Raw genomic sequence first — 6,948 nt, 5'->3', positions numbered from 1 at the left:
ATGTTTTGGGTCTCCTTTTCAAAAATTAGTTGACTATAGGTGTGTGTGTGTGTGTGTGTGTGTGTGTGTGTGTGTGCTGGATGGAGGTGTTTCTGGGCTTTAGATTCTTTTCCACTGTGTTTTCGTTGGTCCCACTACCAGGAAGTTTTGATTATAAGAACTCTATTATAGTTTGTGGTCAGGAAGTATGATGACTGCAGTCTTGTTCATTTTCCCAAGATTACTTCGGTAATCCTAGGGATTTGGGGTCCAGATAAATTTTTGTACCTCGTGCTCGCTTCGGCAGCACATATACTAAAATTGGAACGATACAGAGAAGATTAGCATGGCCCCTGCGCAAGGATGACACGCAAATTCGTGAAGCGTTCCATATTTTTAAATAATACAAGAAAATTTCCCAGACCTGAATAACAGAAAGGATATCAAGGTGCAAGAGGCCCAGAGAGTACCAAACAGAATCAACCCAGACCTGAAAACACCAAGACACATCATAGTCACAATGAGAAGAAGTAAGGATAAAGAAAGGATCCTAAAGGCTGCAAGAGAGAAACAAAAAGTCACATACAGGGGAAAACCCATAAGACTTTCTGCAGATTTCTCAACTCAAACTCTAAAAGCCAGAAGGGAGTGGCAAGATATCTATCGAGCCCTGAATGAAAAAGGGTTTCAACCAAGGATTATGTATCCTGCTAGACTTTCATTCAAGCTAGATGGAGGGATCAAAACCTTCTTAGACAAACAACAGTTAAAGGAGGCAACTATCACCAAGCCGGCCCTGAAAGAGGTACTAAAAGACCTCTTATAAACAAGAACATCACTATAATACTTGTAATATATCAGAGTAAACAAATTGTTTTTTAGAACAATGGCACTACAATACATTAAATCCATAATATCAATAAATGTCAATGGCTTAAACTCACCCATCAAAAGGCACAGGGTGGGGGGATGGATCAGAAAACATAACCCAACCATATGCTGCTTGCAAGAATCACATCTGTCACAACAAGATAAACACAGACTTAAAGTGAAAGGATGGAAAACTATCATACAGGCTAACGGTCCACAAAAAAGGGCAGGAACAGCCATTCTCATCTCAGACACGATAGATTTTAAATTGAATAAAGTAATAAAAGATAGGCAAGGACATTACATAATGATTAGAGGATCAATCAGCCAAGAAGACTTAACAATTATTAACATCTATGCACCCAACGAGGAACCATCTAAATACATTAAACACCTATTGAAAGAATTTCAAAAATACATCAATAGTAATACAATAATAGTGGGAGACTTCAATACCCCACTCTCACACTTAGACAGATCAACAAAGCAGAGAACCAATAAAGATACAAGAGAATTGAATGAAGAGATTGACAGACTAGACCTCTTGGACATTTTCAGACTCCTCCACCCCAAAAAACTGGAATACACCTTCTTTTCAAATCCACACAACACATACTCAAGGATAGACCACATGTTAGGCCACAAAGACAGCATCAATAAATTCAAGAGCATTGAAATCATCCCAAGTATCTTCTCAGACCACAGTGGAGTAAAACTAACTTTTAACAACAAATGGAAAATTATTAAAAGACATAGAATTTGGAAACTAAACAACATGCTCCTTAAGAACCACTGGGTCAGACACTCACTCAAACAGGAAATTCAAATGTTCCTGGAAACTAATGAAAATGAAGACACAACCTACCAAAATATTTGGGACACAGCTAAAGCAGTACTGAGAGGGAAACTTATAGCTATACAATCACATATTAAACACCAAGAAGAAGCCCAAATGAACGAACTTACTACACACCTCAAGGACTTAGAGGAAGAGGAACAAAGGAACCCTAAGGCAACCAGAAGGACAGAAATCACTAAAGTTAGAGCAGAAATAAACAACATCGAAAATAAAAGAACCATACAAAAGATCAATGAAGCCAAATGTTGGTTCTTTGAAAGATTAAACAAAATTGACAAACCCCTAGCCAGACTCACCAAACAACAAAGAGAGAAGACTCAAATTAATAGAATTGTAAACGATACAGGAGATATCACAACTGACACCACAGAAATCCAGAGAATTCTGCGAAACTTCTATAAAGAACTATATGCCACCAAGCTAGAGAATCTGGAAGAAATGGAACAATTCCTAGAAACCTATGCACTTCCAAAACTGAACCAAGAAGAACTACAAAATCTAAATGCACCAATCACAGACAAAGAAATTGAAACCGTTATTAAGAATCTCCCCAACAACAAAAGTCCTGGACCAGATGGCTTCACAAACGAATTCTACAAAACTTTCAGGAAACAGTTAATACCCATACTTCTTAAGCTATTCCATAAGATTGAAGAAACAGGAATACTCCCTTCCACCTTTTATGAAGCCAACATCACCCTGATACCAAAAGCTGATAGGGACAGAACAAAAAAGGAAAACTACAGACCAATATCTCTGATGAACATAGATGCCAAAATATTAAACAAGATCTTGGCCAACCGGATACAGCAACACATCAAAAAGATTGTTCATCATGACCAAGTGGGATTCATCCCAGGAATGCAAGGCTGGTTCAACATCCGTAAATCAATCAATGTCATTCATCACATCAATAAAAGCAAAGCCAAAAACCACATGATTATCTCAATAGATGCAGAGAAAGCCTTTGACAAAATCTAACACCCATTCATGCTCAAAACTCTACAAAAAATGGGAATAGATGGGAAATTCCTCAAGATAGTGGAGTCTATATATAGCAAACCTACAGCCAATATCATACTCAATGGAGAGAAGCTGAAAGCATTCCCCCTCAGATCAGGGACTAGACAGGGCTGCCCACTGTCACCGTTACTCTTCAACATAGTATTGGAAGTTCTTGCCATAGCAATCAGGCAAGAGAAAGAAATCAAAGGGATACAGATTGGAAGGGAAGAAGTCAAGCTCTCACTATTTGCAGATGATATGATAGTATACATAGAAAGACCTAAAGAATCCAGTAGAAAATTACTGGAAGTTGTTAGGCAATATAGCAAGGTATCAGGCTACAAAATCAATGTACAAAAATCAGTGGCATTTCTTTATGCAAACACTAAATCTGAAGAAGAAGACATCCAGAAATCACTCCCATTTACTGTTTCAGCAAAATCAATCAAATACCTAGGAATAAAGTTGACCAAAGAAGTGAAAGACTTGTATGCTGAAAACTATGAGTCGCTACTCAAGGAGATAGAAACTGATACCAAGAAATGGAAAGATATCCCATGCTCATGGATTGGAAGAATAAATATCATCAAAATGAACATTCTCCCCAGAGCCATATACAAATTTAATGCAATACCCATCAAAGTTCCACCAAGCTTCTTTAAGAGAATAGAACAAACACTACAATCATTTATCTGGAACCTGAAAACACCTAGAATTGCCAAAAACATCCTAAGGAAAAGAAACAGAAATGGAGGCATCACACTCCCAGACCTTAAACTATATTATAAAGCCATCATCATCAAAACAGCATGGTACTGGAACAAAAATAGGCACACAGACCAGTGGAACAGAATTGAAAGCCCAGAAGTAAATCCCAACACCTATGGGCATCTAATCTTTGATAAGGGGGCCCAAAGGATTAAATGGAAGAAGGAGGCTCTATTCAATAAATGGTGCTGGGAAAACTGGGTTGAAACATGCAGAAGAATGAAATTGAACCACTTTATCTCACCAGAAACAAAAATCAACTCCAAATGGATCAAAGACCTAGATGTCAGACCAGAAACAATCAAATACTTAGAGGAAAACATTGGTAAAACACTTTCCCATCTACACCTCAAGGATATCTTTGATGAATCAAACCCAATTGCAAGGAAGACCAAAGCAGAAACAAACCAATGGGACTACATCAAATTGAAAAGCTTCTGCACATCCAAAGAAACTATTAAACAAACAGAGAGACCCCTCACAGAATGGGAGAAGATCTTCACATGCCAGACATCAGACAAGAAACTAATCACCAAAATATATAAAGAGCTCAGCAAACTCAGCCGCAAAAAAGCAAATGACCCCATCCAAAAATGGGCAGAGGAAATGAACAAAACATTCACCACAGAGGAGATCCAAAAGGCTAACAAACATATGAAAAACTGCTCTAGGTCACTGATTGTCAGAGAAATGCAAATTAAGACAACACTAAGATACCACCTCACTCCTGTAAGAATGGCATACATCAAAAAGGACAGCAGCAACAAATGCTGGAGAGGATGTGGGGACAGAGGAACTCTTTTACATTGCTGGTGGGAATGTAAATTGGTACAGCCTCTGTGGAGAGCAGTCTGGAAAACTCTCAGAAGGCTAGACATGGACCTTCCATATGACCCAATAATTCCTCTCCTGGGGTTATACCCCAAGGACTCCATAACACCCAACCAAAAAGAGGTGTGTACTCCTATGTTCATAGCAGCACAATTCATAATAGCTAAAACCTGGAAGCAACCCAGGTGCCCAACAACAGATGAATGGCTGAGAAAGCTGTGGTATATATACACAATGGAATACTATGCAGCTATCAAGAACAATGAACTCACCTTCTCTGACCCAGCTTGGACAGAGCTAGAAGGAATTATGTTAAGTGGACTAAGTCAGAAAGTTAAAGATGAGTATGGGATGATCCCACTCATCAACAGAAGCTGACTTAGAAGATCTGAAAGGGAAACTAAAAGCAGGACCTGATCAAATTGTAAGTAGGGCACCAAAGTAAAAACCCAGTGGTGAGGGGTAGACATGTAGCTTCCTGGGCCAGTGGGGGGTGGGAATGGGCGGGAGAGATGGGTCACGGTCCTTTGGTGATGGGAATGGTGTTTATGTACACTCCTAGCAAAATGTAGACATATAAATCAGTAGTTAATTAATATGAGAGGGGGAAATCAATTGTATGTCTCAAAGGTTCTCAAAAGACAAACTGAATCTTTTTAATAGATAGGCTACGTGTTTGATATGCGGACTCCCTCAAAAGCCTAGACCAAGTAGATTAGAAGCTTCCAATAGCACAGCTATATACAAGATACTGGGTACTGTACAGCAAACCATAACAAAGGGACTTTTCAAAGTTAACCCAATTAACAAATAATGTGATGATAATATTAACTATTGATTGTCTTTTTGAAGCCTAAGACAGCAGGAACCTCACATCTTCACTATAGAGCCCCTACTTCCCCCAGTCCTGGCACCCTTGGATAGGGCTCACTTTCCCGTATGCTTCTCCCAATCCATACCAAATAATATTGCATCCGCCGATCACAACCTAACCAAAGCAACGATTGCCATCTCAACATGCTTCACCTCAGTGTGTATCCAGAGACTTCACGTGTGGAATGACAACCCTTCAGCTTCATTACTCGGGTGAGACCTTTCCTTTTATAGTACACTCTAATTTCATCTCAGGTAGTTCACTTTCTAACAAAGTCCCATAACCTAGACATACACCAGTTTCTGTGAGAGAGAGCGTATGTGCACACATATCCATAAACTACTGCAAAATATATACCTGAAAGCAGGATTACACTAGAGTTTGCAGTGAGTACCTCCCTAACACTTCCTCTCCACTATTCCAATCTTGGGATCCATGATTGCTCAACAAATTGTTTGGCTTTGTATGTTAACTCTCTTTTCAATCACCAGGTTCCAGATGCCACCAGGATGCTGGCTAGGCTTCCCTGGATTGAAGACCCCACCAATGTGTCCTGGAGCTCAGCTTCCCCAGAGACACACCTTACTAGGGAAAGAGAGAGGCAGACTGGGAGTATGGACCGACCAGTCAACGCCCATGTTCAGCGGGGAAGCAATTACAGAAGCCAGACCCTCTACCTTCTGCAACCCTCAACGACCCTGGGTCCATGCTCCCAGAGGGCTAGAGAATGGGAAGGCTATCATGGGAGAGGGTGGGTTATGGGGATTGGGTGGTGGGAATTGTGTGGAGTTGTACCCCTCCTACCTTATGCTTTTGTTCACTAATCCTTTCTTAAATTAAAAATTTAAAAAATAAATAAATAAAATAAAAAAATAAAAAAAAAATCTATACAAGGTAAAAAAAAAATAAAAAAAAAAAGAAAAAAAAATTTTTGTACCTCGTGTTCTAGCCATTTAAAGAAATTTGGTGGTATCTTGATTTGGGTAGCATTAAATCTGTCTGTTGCTCTGAGCAGTATCGCCATTTTGAGGGTAGTAATTCTTCCTATCCAAGAGCATGGGATGTCTTTCCAAGTCTTTATATCTCTTTCTATTTCCTTGATGAGTGACTCACAGTTTTAGTATACAAGTCTTCATTTCCTTTGTTAACTTCGTTCTTAAGTATTTTATTGTTTTTGCTGCTATAGAAAAAGAACAGATTTGATGTGATTTTATATATATAGAAAATCCTTAAGAATTCAGTAGAAAACTCCTATAAATTATTGAAGTGTCAGGCAGCAAAATCAATGTAAAAAAATCAGTGGCACTTCTCTGTGCAAATGCTAAACAATAGAGTAAGAACTGATAAATTACTATTTTTAATTCAGTCATAAACAAGTAGCTGAAGGTCCTTGAACTCTATATGCCTTTTAGTACTTGAAAATTTTTCACATATTGGTGTCTTTGCTAGTAAAATTCTTTCCAATATGTGCAATGATTTGTATTCATGATTAAAGCAGACATTCTTAGTAGAACTAACTTATGTCTAATTATCCTTTTTTAAACTTTTATAATCTTTTAGAATATTTATTTTTAAGATAGGATAGAATTCAAGAGGGGAAAGGAAGACATAGAGGAAGAGAGTGATATCTGCAACACTGCTTTGCCACTTATGAAGTTTCCTACCCTTGCAGTTAGGAAATAGGGGTTTGAACCCAGGTTCTTGGCTTGGGTTCAACACATGGTATTATGTGTTCTCAACTGGGTCTCCGATCACCCTGTCC

The 6,948-nt window shown here is 38.7% G+C and overlaps 1 non-coding gene across 1 annotated transcript; it reads left to right on the top strand.

Annotated features, from left to right (window-relative positions):
• The first annotated feature begins 270 nt into the window (after positions 1-270).
• LOC132533311 (U6 spliceosomal RNA) lies at positions 271-377 on the top strand. The gene has a single exon (XR_009545191.1). It is a non-coding gene; the product is annotated as a U6 spliceosomal RNA (small nuclear RNA).
• Positions 378-6,948: the final 6,571 nt, after the last annotated feature.

This window comes from Erinaceus europaeus, chromosome 15 (assembly GCF_950295315.1).
Source record: "Erinaceus europaeus chromosome 15, mEriEur2.1, whole genome shotgun sequence".
In the NCBI taxonomy this organism is placed as follows: Eukaryota; Metazoa; Chordata; class Mammalia; order Eulipotyphla; family Erinaceidae; genus Erinaceus; species Erinaceus europaeus.
Note: the sequence above shows the minus strand (reverse complement) of the source record. Positions and strands in the feature narration are given on the sequence as shown.